The sequence below is a fragment of the Triturus cristatus genome, chromosome 3_2 (assembly GCF_964204655.1).
Source record: "Triturus cristatus chromosome 3_2, aTriCri1.1, whole genome shotgun sequence".
NCBI classification, from domain to species: Eukaryota; Metazoa; Chordata; class Amphibia; order Caudata; family Salamandridae; genus Triturus; species Triturus cristatus.
In genome coordinates, this window is record NC_140584.1 from 111,584,642 (window position 1) to 111,602,298 (window position 17,657).

The following is a 17,657-nucleotide window of genomic DNA, read 5'->3' on the forward strand; positions in this document are numbered from 1 at the left end:
GAATAAGGCAAAAGGATGCGGTTTAAAAACTGGTTGATCAAAACTTACTTGGAAAAGCACTTCCATGTCTCCAAAACAGAATAAGGCAAACGTCAGTAAAACTGGAATCCAATATCTAATTAAAAGGTACAAATGGAAAGGAAAAAAAATATCAATTCTTCTTCAGTATTACTCAGTCCTTGAATTTCAAAATCTTCCCTGCCGAACAAAAATGTGCGAATACAGGGCCCTTACCCATCCCTAAGGACTTCAACTTTCAAAATTTAACAGGCTGATAGAAATAATCGAGGCAGATCCAAGCACCTCTTTAACGTGGAAAGATGCATATCTTCCAAAGAGAAAAATCACAAAGCTTTGGCAAGCACCTTTGCCGAGCGAAGGGGTATGTAATGTCACACCAGAACACACCTAAACCCAACCACCTCCCCAATATCACATCAGTAACAATCTGACTGAATATACTTGACATCAAACCTAATCCTCCACTTTGTTGGATCCAAGAAGCTACATCCAAAGTCTAACCTACCTCATGCAAGCTTATATTATCGTCACTGCTGAACGTTACATATTGGATAGCGTTGTGGTCTACAAAGCACCCATATGTGGATGCAAGGCAACATGAATAGCAGGCTAAAAAATAAATATACAAAAAAACATAGACAATGTCAACTATGTCCAAAGTACGTACCTGCACTCTGGGACAGACAGAGAACCTGTGCACCGGGTGAAATTGTTGAGGCTTTGCAGGTGGGTGGGGCAATAACTCCATGAACTCTCTAAGTGCTTAAGCACCCATGGGTGTGGGTAGAGGTCCTGTAGGCTCCAACTAACTACCAGAGCAGCATTGCTTTTGCATGCAGAGGATATCAACGTGAAATATTTAAAGCCAGAAAATATCAAAAGCTTTAATTTCTAAAAAGCAAACTGCTGAAAGGTCAGAATACAGATTAAAAAATAACTAAGAGGGGGGCATGCAAGTGGCACTAAATAGTGCCTCTCATAAAGCAGAAAGCGAGGCACAAAAATAAAAAACACAAGCAGATAACCCACGGGTGCCATTCTGGTAGATGGGCTATAGGGGTATGGATACAACAAACCTGAGAGTTTATGGCAGTCTACTGCTATGAAACAGGTCGAGAGATTAGAACCACCACCACAACCAGAGTGAAACAAGCATTTGCAATGCAATAGGTCTCGCATTTGCGAGAGTTTAAGCTATTGGCATTGTAAATGACAATGCCTTTTATTTCTCTTTTTTGTAAAACAACATATAAGTAGAAGGTATTGTCATTTACAATGCCAATAACTCAATCTTTTGCAAATGCGAGACCCAAATATGCAAGCGGTTTAAACTATGAAGAAAATGAAGGGGCAACAACGGTATTTTGTGCAGAATTTAAAGGTCTGTTTAACAACTGTGTCGCCACTGAAATAAATTCAGGTCATATCAAGTAAAAACGATCTAAATAAGCCAGTGTTCCGCCTCATTGTTATATTTGTTCAAGACATAATCAGGCTACTCGAACAAATATTAGTAACACGTTGAACATAAACTAGAGCAGGAACAGTCAACAAGTCAAAGCGAATCTTCCCCATAAGCAATGAGCGAATAGCAACATGGACAATAGGCTGTTTTTTTTACGTAACCAGACAGAGTTAAATAAACAACTTCCAGACAGCGACGTATTGGCCTTTAGGACAATCTGGCAATGTCTTAAGGGGTGATCAGTGTAGAGGCTGTTTTTTAAGTTTGTATTTTTTAGCGGTGTGTGGGCCTATTATGATAGGGGCAGTTTTTCCAGTTGTTCGATCTGAAACTGCAGCAAGCACAAATGCCTGTAGTCGCTCGTCCATTTCAACATGTAGTGGGTCTTTATGATTTTAGAACTGCCCTGATTTACAAATGTGTGATGCTTTTTTTAGTTAACTGATTTGCTAATGAGGGTCACTTAATTGGGACCCGGGCGTACATTCTGGCCCTACTTACAGTCTCATATTCATTCACGTAGGAATCCGTGACAGGTTATTTTCCCACTGCAAGTCACGAATCAATTACTGCTCTGAAACACGCACCACTGAACAAACTATTCGATGCCTCTGCATTTTTCACATTTGCGCTCAACGTCGTGTTGCTTCACTCTACACCAAAGACTGATCAAAGAATATAAATGTGTTAGAACGGCGGCATGACAGGAAGACAAAACGAATACTAAGGCTAGTTAGTGCAGTGTAGGTGGTGAAAAAGAGGAGGGACGATCTGAAGAAAAACAGTCAATGAGTGGATGCAAATAAAAGTTAGAACGGGAGTAATAGTAATATAGCATAATAAATTGAGAACGCATATGGGTTTTTTCATTCTCGCCGGAATGGACGATTATTTTAAATAAGCATGCGACAAAGTGCTTGCTGGGAAGTTATTTGTTATTTGGAAGTACAATACCTCATCAATTAAAAAAAATTAAAAAGCGAATGAAAAGCAGCGGGCGGGACGTGTAAATTAAAGTAAACTACACCCGGCTAAATGATAAACTCTCAACGGCGGAAGGTGAAAGCAACATGTGCATTACTAAATGCACTCACCAAATGTGGAGAAACTGGGAGCACATCAGCTCCGGTGCCAGGCTGTTTTTGCCGTCCGTGGGATGCAGTCACTTAATAGAAGGAGGAAGCCCCGTGACTGATGCAGCTGGTTTGTGCAATGAAGGGCGGCAGTAATGTGGTGGACCCTTCCGTGGCGAGAGAGTTGCAGACTGCAGCAGAGGAGCGGCAGTGGCTCAGCCATAGCTCTGCTTTCGAGAAGCGAGCACGAGCACCATTACTGCAGTTCCAGAATAGTTAGAGAGAGCGGGGCAATCAAAACAAACTGCGACGGGTGGAAGGGCGAAAACTATACCTGTGCTGATGAGAAAAAATGCTTGTTTTATTTTGCATACACATGCCACATGGTGGAAAAACAATTGTGGGAGAGCTGTTAAAAGAATACACTGTCCTCTGAAGCACTCTTCCTGCAGTTAAAAATAAGCATTTGCAATGCAATAGGTCTCGCATTTGCATGAGTTTGAGCTATTGGCATTGTAAGCCCGCGAGTGGTGCGCGCACGCCGCTGCGAGCCATGTGCTTTCAATTATCGCGCCCGTGTCTGGGCACGATAATTGAAACCACATGGCCTATTGGTGTCTATTACGCGCACCAAGCACGTAATAGACACCAATAAGCCATGGGCGGAGCAATGCGCCCGCCTTTGGACAATTGCGTGCAGTCTAAGGAACAAACACGCTCGCCAAGGCCAATAACAGAACAGGAAAGTAAAAACACACGCACGAGCGTGTGCAATTTCAGAATCGATTTCCGAAACCCAGACAAAAGGACTTTCGCTGCGCACTGCATCGCTAGGCGCGAGACCTAAAAAAGCACTGTAAAAAACCGGCACGCGAGACATCTGGTTTCAATTATCGCGCCCGGTAACCGCAACCAATAGGCCATGGGCGGAGCAATGCGCCCACCTTTGGCCAATTATGTGCTGTCTTTATTAAAAAGGCGCATGCAAAGGCCAATAGTGTGGGCCAAAACAAAAAGCACATGCACATGCACGTGCGTGTGCGATTCTTAGGTTAATTTTCGAAAGCCCTTACATAAAGTCTTCGCCAGAATAGCGCATGCACGCTGTTACAGGCTCAACCTAAAAAGGATATAGCAAAACAAAGATGAAACTCTTAGGACTGAGATATTAGCAGATTATTTTTAAAACGCTGTCTTCCACTAATGTTGCCTCACAATTTTAAAGTGTAGATATGTCACAGATTAAGCTGGTGCTTGTGTGCACTTTCTGGGTGCTTGTGCATGTGGGCACATGGTTAGGTGGGTATTTCTAGAGTGATCTGACAGGCCAGATTTCAAAGCACAGTCCTAGGTTTGCTATATACAATATCCTAAAAACAGTGCAATATTCAAGCTATAAAAGAAATGTGTTTTAGTGTCAATAAATCGGTCAGCTTGGCTTTTTTCCCCCCAGTCATTTCCACTTCTTCTGAACGCTAAACTCACCATCGGTCAGCAGCATTCCATAAAGTGGCTAGGTTGCATGTCTACAGCTGCAAATCTACTGCTCTGAAATGAAAGGCGTGGAGCAGAGGACCACGAGGCAAGCAGACCCATCTTTTGGGGTTGCGGCCTTTTACTCAGGATGTCTGGGGGCCCGATCTACTATGGATGCTGAACAACTGAGCCAAGTACCTCTTCAGCGCTTAAATCTCATGATAAGATTGATCCGAGCAGTCCAAGACTCCCTCTGGGGGTAAATAAGGACTCACAACTCAACATGGATACAGCAGCCATACATACCTGCCCAGCCAAATACTTTTGTGATAAAAGTATTTTATTGGACTGCTACTAACACATAGGGAAAATACATCATTCACAAACAACTACACAGTCCCCCCGAGGATAGGGCTCTAGCATTTCTTTAGGCGGTTCCTGAGTCCCACTTCATCCTTGCTCCTAATGATTGTGGTTATTCCCCATTCACTATAGACAACATCCAAGGAAAGCCCTACTAGAAGTCAAAGTCTCAAGAGTCCATTCTGACTCTATATTAAAGTCAACAGTGTCAGGAAAGACAAGTTGGAAAACACTGCACAAAGTGGCTTTCCAGCTTCTCTTTGAGGTTGTAAGAAGTCGATGCCCATTAAGGGGTGTGAAAACACCACAGGATATCGGCAACAGTCTCAGACACCCTTTTTTTTTTTATATTTTGAGGAGGGGTGCCTGTCTGGTAGCTCTCTGTCATAAGGTTCCACCTCCTCCAAGGCCATGCCCCCCCTCCTCAAACAGTGACATTTGTTTATAGGTTGTCAACTATGTGAGATGTGCTAGTGCAAAGATCGTGAGGTGAATCTTTTGTCCTGGGCAGATACTCAGGGTCCAACAGCGGCCTAACTCCTTCGGTGACGACTCCAACCAGGTCGAACGTTTTGCTGGTCCTGGTGCTCCCCTCAGGCACACAGAGTCATCGTATCCTCATGACACACGGGATCCATCGTGTTCTGCACCGTGAAGTCCTCTGCAGCAACTCCTCCTGACATACAGAGTCCCTGGCTCTGCACAATGTACAGCAACGAAAGAGTCAAGAAATTTTAGGAATGAGAATATAGACGTTGATCATGGAGAGAGAAGAATACCCCTATTAATGTATCATACCTCATTCTACCTCCTCAAACCAAAGGAGATCCTAAGGCGAGTGGTATCTTAGATTAGAATCTATGTACTGAATTGCCCTGTCTAACTGCATCTCTGTATGAATACTCGCCGCCACCTCATACATCTTTTGAAGTAATTGCACATCAACCTGCACTTTAGGCACAAAGTTAAACAATAGCCCACAAGTATATAACGGGAAACAGTGTTTAGATCGCATGCGATACAACGCATGCCATTACAACGCGGTTGTTACAACGACCGCGTTGTTACATCGCAAACCATTACATCGCAAGTCGTTACAGCGACTTGCTGTAGGGAGCAGAAGGTGTTGGATTTACAATCCAACACCTTCCCTGCTGTTGCACAAACTTGAGTAGGAATAGTAAATTATACTATTCCTAAATCCAGCGCGCCCCCTACAGCAAGTCGTTGTAACGACTTGCGATGTAATGGTTTGCGATGTAACAACGCGGTCATTGTAACGACCGCGTTGTAATGGCATACGATGTTTCGTATGCGTATTAAAGAGCTATATTCGTATATAACATGCTTTGTCAAAGCCAATCAGACTAGAATTGGCTATCAGCCTTTTAGCTTTGCCAGTGTTTGTTTTGTTTCTTAATTGTTTTTGTAAAATGTTATTATATCGGGAGGAACATGCCGGGTCCTGGTTGCCTCCAATATATAAAAATAAAACATTTGCTTAAATTAAGCAAAAATAGATTTTAAAAAACCCAAAAAACTCACACTGCGATACTAGTATCTGTGGTGCAGTAAAACTGTTGTGTGTGGATGTGCTTCTTGTGAAACAGCAAACGCTGCCACTTACAGAAAGTTACCCAATGGCTGAAGAGGGCTGATCAACTGATATATATATATATCTGTCATTCAGACAATAAACAATGTCCCAATCTTTCTTGAAGACAACAGGCAAGGCTCCATCCAAATAACCGTGTTTTCCACCTGACGCAAAGTAAATACGAGGAAGATAGATAGAAGTACTGGACTTTCACAGTGGGAAAGCATGATAATTTCTACACTGAGGGACTTACAAAGCACCACAAGGTGGACAAAGGGGAAGCCCACTTCACTGGCAGAGACTACACAGAACCTTCAGGGTTGCACTGCAGCTACTTAACATGAGGGGGGTTGCCTGAAGGGACAAATGGCTTCAATCACTCTGTGAAAGACAACGAAGCTGTGATACCAAAAAGCTGGCAGTTTGAGGAGTGTGTAATTGTCTTGGCTACAATGGAAATGAGGCTGAAGCCACCAAGATTTGGATCCTGGGCTTGCCACCCAGTGTATGCTAGAGAATTAAAAGTGGTGGAGGAACAAACACTTTCTTAACAAGACTGGTTTGGGAGGCGACTATGGGTCTTTTCATCTCAGTGTTTGAAGTGTCTACATTGCCCAGGATAGGTCCTAAAAGTAAGAGAGGAGGAATGGACACAGTTCTTGCCAATCTGTTGGACCGGATCCAGTGCAACAACGTTACCAAGCCATCAGCAAGTAATCTCAACGTTGTGGTGAATGCTTCCAGTGTACCTGACTTTCAAACCCAAGTTTAGTGGCCCAAAGGCATAAATGTGAACCACAGCCCATGAGTAAGGAACATCAGTTTCCTACAAAACTGAGAGGGTGAGACAAGGGAATGACTAAGGGGTTTGTGAATCCAGAAGCAGCCAGAGAATCCCAAACAGCAAAGTTACAGGAGAGAAGTCAACTTTAAACTTGACTGCATACCTACAAGGCTGGCATCAAAGCACACACTGTCTGTTTGTCTCGACTCTAGAGGTTACTTCGACTGGAATATGGTCTCCTAATATAGGCTTATGGGACTAAGTGATAGAAGAGAACATATATATTACCTGTATATATTGTGATATCTTGGTTCCCTTTGCTTCCATCCGCTATCACTGTATGCCTCGAACTTTGGCCCAGACTTATGATTTCAAGCCTAGATTTGAACACCAAGATGCAATTTATTCACAAATGGTTGTTTTATCATTGAGGAAATTAACTATAGGATATGTCACCAGTTGGAAAGTTATAATTCCAAATTTCTGCTGTCTATATTTGGCGACTATGCTGCTTCTTCAGTAACTAATAAAAAGATTTAACCTAAAAACTGGGAAGGTAGGATCTGTTCTGAGATCAAGAGGGAGGGAGTTCTAGGTGGATGCAGCAGCCTGTGAAATTGTCTGGCTGTGTGCTTGGAATGTTTTCAATTTAGATATTTCAAGAAGTTCAGCCTGGCTTTCCAACTCCCTAGGGCAACCTGAGACATTTAGAAGACTTACAGGTGGGAACAAGGGGGAATTTTAAATATATATTCCATATACTAAGTATAGGCCAGAGGTATTTTATTGTTAATTGTACTACATTCTTTATAGTCTTAACAACTAATTTTACTTACAAATTCTCAATGGCCGTAATAGAAACAATGTTGTTTTTATCAAAATTAGTTAAAAATTTGAGAATCAGTTATTTTTCCAACATCTATGAATAATAAATAATCTAATATTTTTGTAAAATTAATACTCTCTGAATTGTACTGCTTATCATTTATTCTTTCTATACATTCCCAGATATATAGGAAAAGTACTTCATACTTGTTTTTATCATACTCACAATGCTAATCATTGGTGTCCTTTCAGCTCCTTTTTTCTTAACAGACCCACAAATGGTCATCATATTAATGAGAACCATGACTTAGTGTCTCCAATGTACTCGTATCTAAAATAGCTTCCTATTAATATGTGCACTTCTTGGAATTCCTCCCTGAATGGAAAGAACTTAGTCTGACCTGTATAGTATAATGAGTACATTTCTCTTAAATCACTACCATGTCACTCAATCTCTTTTATCGAATAAAAAACCAAACAGGTATGGTGTATAGTTCTGAACTTCACATTGTCACCACTCCAGTATCAGAGGGAAATAGCAAGGAGGGCACCAGACCCACTCAAAGTAGTATCTCTTAAACCTGGATTAAGGTTACATCAATCAAAAACCATGGTAGGAACTAAACGCACTACTAAGACCTTTAAAGATGGAATATATTTCATCAGGAACACAGGGCAGTTTCTTATCATAATCTGACGCAAACTCCCATCACCTGATTGAGTCTTGCAGCCTCATTTTACACAATGTGGAGTTGCTGCACAAGTCTTACCTCACCACAACTAGGAAAAAATTATGACACTCACCACAGTTTCCTGTGTGTTCGTCTGTATTAGAGAAAGACGAATCCTCCATAATCTTGCACAAAAGAAGCAGCCAGCCATCACCGAATAGACTTGAGAAGCTAAACAGATCAGCATCAAATTTTAACCAAAGGTTACATACTGATGAATCCACAGTAGGAAGAGCTACCAACATGGTGAGCCACAAGACAGACCACCACACAGAGGCGAAAACACCAAGATCAGTGCCTGAATATCACTTGAATTGAAAATCAAGAAGTTCTTGCTCCTTCACAATCAAACTGCATAAACACTCTGTCAGACATAACGGGCTCTGGCTATCCAATCACCATTGGGCACCAGGGTGATCTGGATGCCATTCACATATAGAATTCAAAATCAAAATACTGAATAGCAATTTCCAAGATGGGGGCTAAAGATGTTGAACACAACAAAATGTATGTAGGTATATTACAAAAAAATAGATGTAAACGATAGCAGGGAAGTGTTGTTCATGCTATTTCCTTAATGTCTATCGCATGAACTTAAGAGAAAAACGTGCAAAGGGTCATAGTGTCCAATACCTCTGAAATAGCTACAAAAAAGGCAGTGGCATTGTTAATATCCAGCACACTGTTAAGGCCATCCAAAACAGCTCCGCACTTTGAGCCGGGCTAATGCTTATCTGTGAAAGGTGTAAGGCATTAGAGATTTCTAAGGAGACTTTCCTTGTGATTGTTTTCTACAGAGGTTTAGCAGACATAGGGATAAAAAGGGATGGAAAATAATTTAAAGTAACCTTGGGTCCAACAACAGTTTCTTCAGCAAATGTGATGCAGTGCCTTTTAAACTGTACCAATTTCAGACCAAGTACCAGATATTTTAGAGGAGAAATATTACAAAAGCTTTTCACACACGTAAGACATGAGAGTTCTTTGGCTTGAAGTCCTTTAGGATAGGAAAGCGCCTTAATACTGGAGGGGAAAAAAAGTTTGCTTGCAGGTTAGAAGCAAGATAAATAAAGGGATAGCAATGTGATATAGAGAGAAAAAAGGGGCAGTGACTAGAAAGGGAAAGGAACTTCAATGAGAGAGAAAGGGACAGAGACAAGTGAGAAAGCAAAGCAACAAGAGAGGGAAAGTGGCAGCTATGAGAAAGGCACAGCAACAAGAGAGGGAACGGGGCAACTATGAGAAAGGAGCAGCAATAAGAAAAAAGGAGCAGCGGCGAGAGAGCAAAACAGGCAGCGTTGAGAAGGAGAAAGAACTGCATCACTCAGAGACAGGGGAGAACCACAAGAAAGACAAGAGCAGCAACAAGCGAGTAAGAGAGGAGCAGCAACCAGTAAGCATGAGAGGATCAGCAACAAGAGAGTGTGAGAGGATCGGCATCGATAAGGCGTGAGAGGATCAGCATTGAGAGGGTGTGAGATGATCAGCATCGAGAGGGTGTGAGAGGAGCAGCATCGAGAAAGCGTGAGAGGAGCAGCATCGAGAGAGCGTGAGAGGAGCAGCATCGAGAGAGCGTGAGAGGAGCAGCATCGAGAGAGCGTGAGAGGAGCAGCATCGAGAGAGCGTGAGAGGAGCAGCAACGAGAGAGCGTGAGAGAAGAGAAAAAAAGAAAGGCTGGTGAAGAGTGAAAGGTCGAGCAATAAAGTGTGAGCAAAGAAAGAATGTGCGAGTGAAGAGAAACAGGGTGAGCAGCAAAAGAGAAAGGGTGAGTAAAACAACGACCTGTGAGAGAAGACTGGTGAGCAACAAGAGAAAAAGGCAGTAAGAGAGGTAAGTGACAGAAGTAAGAAGTAAATAGCAATGACAGGAAGTAGGCACAGTGAGAAAGAAGGCAAAGAAACTGAGAGACAGGCGCACTGGCAGGAACCTGCAAGTGCCTTACAATACTGGGTATTGGATTTCAAGTGCAAGACCAGGACAATACATTGTGATGTGCACTAGAAAACAAACCTGTCAGTCAGTGCCTAAAGTGGGATGGAGAAGGTGTGGGGGGGCATGAAACATAACCATGGCTTCTTTAAAGGGCCATAAAGTCTGTAATAAAAGCAGTAGCCTAATAGAGTAGACTAGTATCCTGTGCTGCACAAATTCATAAATAATGTTCACAAAATCATAAGGAAGACTATATTTAAATTCATCCAAAAACATTTTTCAGTGGCATTAGAAATACTAAGTCTGAAAAGGATTTTTTTTTCTTTAAAAAAAACTGTCATTTTTAAACAACTGACACATTTATGGAGTGAATTACTACAGGCTGTCTATTTTTATACTCTGCATTCAAAAACCTGATGGATATTGTGTGGACTACTTGTATGTATTAGAGACTGAATTAGAAATGTTCACTATCAGTTTTAGGACATTATTCAGAGATATGATGCCCAATAGCTATCTTAAAAATTGTATTTCATTCTGAAAGTTTTGCCAGCCATGGAAAAGTGCATAATGTCTACATTCAGTACTACTATTTTCTCACTTTCCCTTGGCTGGCAAGACTTTCAGAAGGAAAAACAATCTTTAGGATAGCTATTAGGCATCATACCTCTGCATAATGTCATCTTCAGTACTACTATTTTCTCAGACATTATGCCTAATAGCTATCCTAAAGGTCGCACTTCTTCCTGAAAGTCTTGCCAGCCATGGAAAAGTGAGACAATAGTAGAACTGAATAAACAGCTAAAAAACTCCAAGTGACGAGAGAGACAAAGGGTGTTAGAGGCTAGGAATGTTTATGCATTTGTTCGGACAAAGTCCTGTTGCTTTGTGTTTTAATAAAGCAGGATGTTCGAGTCAAACGTTTATAACAGTGGCACAGTGTGATGAACTAGAAATAAAAAATTCAACTCAAAAGAAAGTTGCATCAGTTATAGTGAACACTCTATCCCAGTAACTGCGGCTTTAGGGTGGTGCGTCTGGCGAAGCCGCAATGGGCGCTGACTTGGACCTGTGTAATGCGTGCGGCAAAGAACAGAACTGTATTTTATGTGGGTAGCTGAGTGGATTAGTAAAACCAGTCTTTACCAGCACTTTAAAACAAATTAAATGAATCTGAGAGAGGGGCTATGGAGAGATAGGCACTTTTGCTTGGTAGTAGAGAGGGAATCCGAGGAGGTCAGGGCCCGCCAAAAATGATTGTCACACCAGGCGCCACCAGCACTAAAGCAGGCCTTGGCTGCATACATGTTGCTATAAAGACTGAACTCTGCCACCTTCTTCCACCCTACAGATTCCGTGCTTTCATATCAATATCGGGGGATTTATGGCTGTATACATAACAAGTGTTAGAGCAAACAAGTGATGGACGGAATGCTGACAATGCAAACATTCTCCCCCAGTCAAAAGATCTGGGTTAACTCCATCATTCTTTTGCCCACTACGCCACCCCAGTTTGGACCCAACCATATGCAAATCAATCTTGACCCTGTGCCCCATGGGAACAGTCCAGACCGAGCTGCCAGGCAAGGTCCTCCCTGGACCGGAACAAGCATCCTGGGACTGGTTTCAGGGTATGTCACCCTTCTTCAGCCAGGCTAGCTTGAATCCAGTGGCACAGTGAGTAAGGAACCCACGTCTGGGCATACCCATCCCACTTGAGGCGAAAAGTGTCACAGCAAACAAGTGATGGACGGAATGCTGACAATGCAAACATTCTCCCCCAGTCAAAAGATCTGGGTTAAATCCATCATTCTTTTGCCCACTATGCCACCCCAGTTTGGACCCAGCCATATGCAAATCAGTCTTGACCCTGTGCCCCATGGGAACAGTCCAGACCGAACTGCCAGGCCAGGTCCTCCCTGGATGTAAACAAGCATCCTGGGACCGGTTTTAGGGTATGTCACCCATCTTCAGCCACGCTAGCTTGAATCCCTAAGTGCGCCAGGTGTGCCCAGACGTGGGTCCTAGGCTCACTCTGCCACTGGAATCAAGCTATCCTGGCTGAAGAGGAGTGAAACCCCGAAACCGGTCCTAGGATGCTTGTTTCTGGTCCAGGGAGGACCTGGCTTGGCAGTTCGGGCTGGACTGTTCCCATGAGGCACAGGGTCAAGACTGATTTGCATACAGCCAGGTCTAAACTGGGGTGGCATGGTGAGCAAAAGAATGATGGATTTAACCCAGATCTCTAGACTGTGGGTGAATGTTTTGATTGGTTCTGCATTCCGTCCATCAATTGTGTGTCTTTTGTTTACATAACTAAGCAGAATTCTCCATGTTCCATCAAAGGCCAGGGAAGGGTGGTGGGTCACTGAGTTTATATATATTTTCATCAGTGCCGGATTAAACCCTGTGGAGTCCCCTAGGCAGTCGAAATTTGCGAAGGGGCCTCTGAAATTATTTCCTAATACCCAATGTACCGGATGTTTTTTAACAAACTGACAGCTGCCAGAAGATGAGCTTTTAAGAGACAAACTGTTATGTGAATCTGATGTCTCTGGTTTATGTACTTAAAATTGTATTTTGATCCATTGTCGAGGGCCCCTAAAAGGAGTAGGGTCCAAACACCGTTGCCTATTTGACCTATTTGGTAATCCGGTACGGATTTTCATACTGAGGATGAGAGCAAAACTGGGGGGAGGGCCCCATTTGGACACGTCTCAGCACCTGGTTTTAAGAACTGCCGGTTCTGAGCACCTACAGAACCCAGCCAACTGAAAGCTCCTCACTGTCGGAATTCTTTTAGCGTTGGGAAGCCCTTGGGCAGCCATGCGCTGTATAAATTCAATACATTTAAATTCAAAGCCCTACTGTCAGTTCAAGTAATATGTCCCGTGCAGGGTTTGGCATAGGGCCAGGTCATGTGAGGCAGTCGAGCATTCCCAGAGAAGGATCAATAACTCCATGCTCTAGTTCACAAACCAAAGGGGCTTTGGTTTCATCTGACACGGGCTGATCCAGATGAATGTTAAGGAGTATTATGAAAAGGATAAGGTGCACTTGTCACAGGTGGGAATGGACCTGTTCCTACTGGACGTGAAGGAGGCCCTTGAAAGTGCAGGTTGCAGGTGAGGAAAGTAGTAGTGTTGGTGGGGGGCTCTGTAGGTGACAGGGGCCGCCCCCAGAGCTGTGGCGGAGTTACAGGGCGATCTGGAGGCTGAAGGTTACAGAAGGGTACCTCCTCAGGAGCACAATAGGGGTGCCAGTGCCAAATCCCAGGAATGCTAATGGCAGGTCCCTGGAAGAAAATCATTGGCGCCCCCTTTAGTCCTGAGAGTGGTTGTAAGCCTGAACAACCAGGGGCTTGCCTTGCAACGCTCCGCCCTGAAAGGGGCGTGAGTAAGATAGTCCAATGGGTCACGTGATCCTGGGAAGGGGATCACTCTATAATGTGTAGCACTAATTGGGTTCGCCACAGGGCAAGTTGGCTCATAAGGCGGGCAGGGCAGCATAGGTTAGTTACCGCTGCCTGCCTTGGATCGCCCGTAAGATAACCCACCATATTGCATACTTTTGTACGGAATAAACCTGCAGCAATATTTTCCCAAACAAAAGTTGTCTTGTGTATTTATTTATTCGTCATGCATGCTCTGGCAGTTGGTGGGGAGTGTTGCATATAATGGCACTATAATGACCCTAAAAGGGCGGGCCCCTTAGTGGCAATTAGGCACAACCACCACCCCTCTAGTTGTGGCACTCGGGAAGAGTCCCTCTGCACGGCGCGCTAGAAGCATCACTTCCAGTGCTTAGAGGGTCGTGGGAGGGTACTTATACCTTCCCCTGCCTTTCTTGGCGCCCTCTTTGCGCCAGAAACGCCATTTACATTAAATTCTTATCCTAATATAGGAATTAAACCACGAGAGTTACGCTTTCCCATTCAGAAAATCTTGTCAATATTAAACTGGGAGACAGCACTTATTCAGAGAGGCTCATGGGAGAGGAACATAGAGCTGTAATTTCTCAACCACGGCCTCGGAACCACCTCAGAAAATCCGGTCGGGTTACTCCAAACAGGAGGGACCTTGGCCAGACAAAGGGCGTAGGGATTAAAGTGTGGTAGTTCATAGTGCAGGCAGGACACGCCTTCGTGACTCGGCAAGTTGTCGCGATAATAAGGAGTTGTGGAAGTACTGGAACGAGGGCACGTCATTAGTTGAACCCATTGCTTGCAAAAAATACAGGTACCCTAGCCTTGAATACCTCATTGCTTCTAAAAAGTGGCGGCACTCTCCAAATAGAAGTATCGCACCTGTCGAGAAGTGCTAGTACTCGGGTTCTGAAAATAAAGAAGTGCAGGTTCTCAGTACCCGACAGTACTTTCACATTTAATTCCCTGGATGAATCAAATGACGCTGGCAACGTGCTTTTAAGAATAGATAGAAAAGGGTATGCGAAATATTAAGCAAGCGAAGAGAAGAAAAGATGACAAAAATCTCTGGGGGAACAGATAAGTTTAGAATGAAAAATGCACAGGAGGCAAGCTCAATGAAATGAATTTATGAGTAAGAATAGCTTTCAAGAACGACAAAAGAGGAAGGAAATCGCAACATGCAATGTTATGGGCCATTGCTTAGTGAGTTGACAATGGCATGGGGGCGGGTGGGGGTCACTAAAGTAAACAACCGGACTTGCAGTAAATGCAGCATACTAAAAAAAGGCATAATAAAAGGGAAGAAGGATAAAAGGAGAACAAATTAAGAATTGGTAGTGAAGTGCATTTATAAAAACAAACAACGACGGAGCACTAAAGGCGAAAAATCACACGGAAAACGATCACCATAGACAGAAATGTTACTGAGTACTCAATACTACACTATATGTTCGGAAACCACATTTTGCGTGTCTCGGCCATATTTTCGCATATTGTTTCCACCCACAAATATCAACAACCATACTGGAATGTAAACAAGGTTCCCAATTACAAACTTACCTGTGCCCCTTGGCTGCTGATCTTAAATATTTAATACCTTCTGTTTTGCTTACGAGTCTTAAAAAGTACTTCAAAACTGAAGGCAAGGGGAGCCAATCGAAGACGTAGTTTATGCTGACTGACAAGCTACAGGGTTGTACTAGCAGGGATAAGGTTGGCTTTACCACTTGGTAACGCCTCCTATTGGATAGAAAGTAAAATCCCGTCCCGGAAAATATGAAGCCAGCCGCCCCGGAAGAAACAATAATATCTCTTCCGGAAGTGGCCGCCCCAGCCACTTGAGCGTTCTTATTCCAATGTTTCCTTACTGGAAGGCTTTACTTTACACTTCTGTTTAAGAATCGAAGTGGTTACTGTGGAAACGAAGGTTTTTTAACCCATAGCCATGCAACTGGCTAAACCGGCATAAAAATTCCTATCCTTTGTGAACAGGCTAATTAATATCCGACCACGGTATTGATATTGTCTGTTTCCCGGTGTAGTAGCAGGGAATGTACGAAAGCAGTGGGAATCGTGAAGATTAGTCATAAATACGAGTGTTTTTCAGTCCACATTCCGTTCAAAGAACCAGTGGGTCAGTTCAAGATTTTTTTTTTTTTTTCTAACATAGCTACCTCATTACCCTTATTTCAACAGATATGTATCGGAGCAAGTTGCGTGTTTAAGAACCACACCGCAGGCTGCGGACATCCGCTGTTGTGTTGTGCAAAACTGTGGCTGCATTGTGACAGGTGTTACCAAACCAGAAACGACATTTGTCTGTAATTGTTAGGCAGTCCTTAGATTATTTTTAACTTCTATCGAGTTTTTGATGTATTCAACTTTGGTCTGTGAAATATAAAACGTGTCATTGACACTGCCCCCAATGACGTCGGGGATGACACCAATTCATCAGGAAAACTTTTCATTCATTGGCTTGTGTTACAATCAAGGATGAATACTTTAAGGTTACAAAATAATTATATTTATTAGGTTTAGTTCAGGTTACAGGCAGGTCCCACCATGAGCAGCATCCTTGGTGCTCAGCCCATTACTTTTTTGTGGCATCACTGAGCCCTTTTTGGTAACTAAACTTTTATCTTATCATTTGCCTTTGTTCTCATTCACTTGGTCCTCCAATGGATCTTGCTTTGTGCCGAGAGGGTACGATCATAGGGGATCCAACTCCAGTTATCCAAGGAGGACCAGGAATTGGGTAACCGACCTACATACTTTTAATATATAACTTTCAGAACTAAGCTATACAAGTAAAGTATAAACACTGTTAGACCAAATCTGAAGAAATTCAATTGAACTAAGATCATACAAACAATAATATAGTCAGAGCATTGCAGAATAATACCATTAGTATTTGCTGTCCAGAGGTCTCTCTATTACAATTTCCTCCAACCATTAATAACCCCATTAGAATGCACAATCAGTTCTTGGAGACAAATCATGGAGAGACAGAAACCGGATTTAGTTAAAGTTAGATTTTCATCATAATTTTAAAAGGAGTAACTACATCAACATCATGTATTTAGGACCTAAAAGTAAAAGATGATCAAATCAAAATTTGAGTTTGACATTAATTACCAAAGCTCTGGAAAAGTTCAGAAAGGGACATGAACCATGACAACTCAAAGGTACTCTCCTTTAACAGAGAAAGAAGTTCAAGAATAGCGCACACAGCGTATTCGTCAGTCAAAAGGAAAATCAATCGAGTCCGCAAGGAAGTTCCAAAAAAGTAAGAACAAGCGATGTGGAAGAGTGTCTTTCCTAGAGTGCGTGTGTCTTTCCGTCACATTAATGTATAATATAATCCTCAAGTTCCAGGGTGAACGACACCTGGGTCACCTGATCTGGTCAGACCACTGAGTCCATTGATCAGTTCGTACAAGGGGATTTTCATGTAGCATAAAGAAGATGAATTATGGCAAAAAGGCGGTGATCATCACATAAACTGTCGAACCATCCACTGTGTATAACTTTCAAACAATAGTCCTTTTGCAAAAGCAGATGAGTGAGTTCAAGAGGACAATTTCTCAGGGCAGATGTTCCCAAAGTAGCGTAATGTTAGCAAGCCGTCCTCATATGCGCATGGGAACTCTCCCAGTGAGACATAGTTTCCATTCAAATTGAAAGTTTACAAAGCCTTTCCATGAGAACAGAATCAGGCAAAATAAGGAAAATGCAGGCCTAAATTGAATATGGCTCATAAAATTCAGAATATAAAATAAATGAAATATACATTTCATTTATAACTTTTGAGACATATATTTCTTTATGGTAGTAATTCATAAAGCAGGGAAGGCCAAGGATCAGTGCTCTTCCTACCAGCCAATTTCGCTACTTAACGTAGTAGTGAAGATTTTAGGTAAATTGTTGGCGTTGAGGCTGGGCCCACACTTGTCAACCCTGGTA

General features: G+C 42.7%; 1 protein-coding gene across 3 annotated transcripts in view; it reads right to left on the reverse strand.

The window, feature by feature from the left end:
- Positions 1-15,394, reverse strand: part of SLC35F5 (solute carrier family 35 member F5) — a 405,130-nt gene extending 389,736 nt beyond the window's left edge. For 2 of the 3 annotated variants that reach the window (XM_085647333.1, XM_085647335.1), the window contains exons 1-2: positions 15,255-15,394; positions 49-115 (exon numbers count right to left, since the gene is read on the reverse strand). The gene's annotated coding sequence lies outside the window, so the exon portion shown is untranslated. Of the gene's footprint in view, positions 1-48; positions 116-688; positions 743-15,254 lie in introns of those variants that run through there. The other variant, XM_085647334.1, reaches the window with a different exon arrangement.
- Between the last annotated feature and the right edge of the window lie 2,263 nt (positions 15,395-17,657).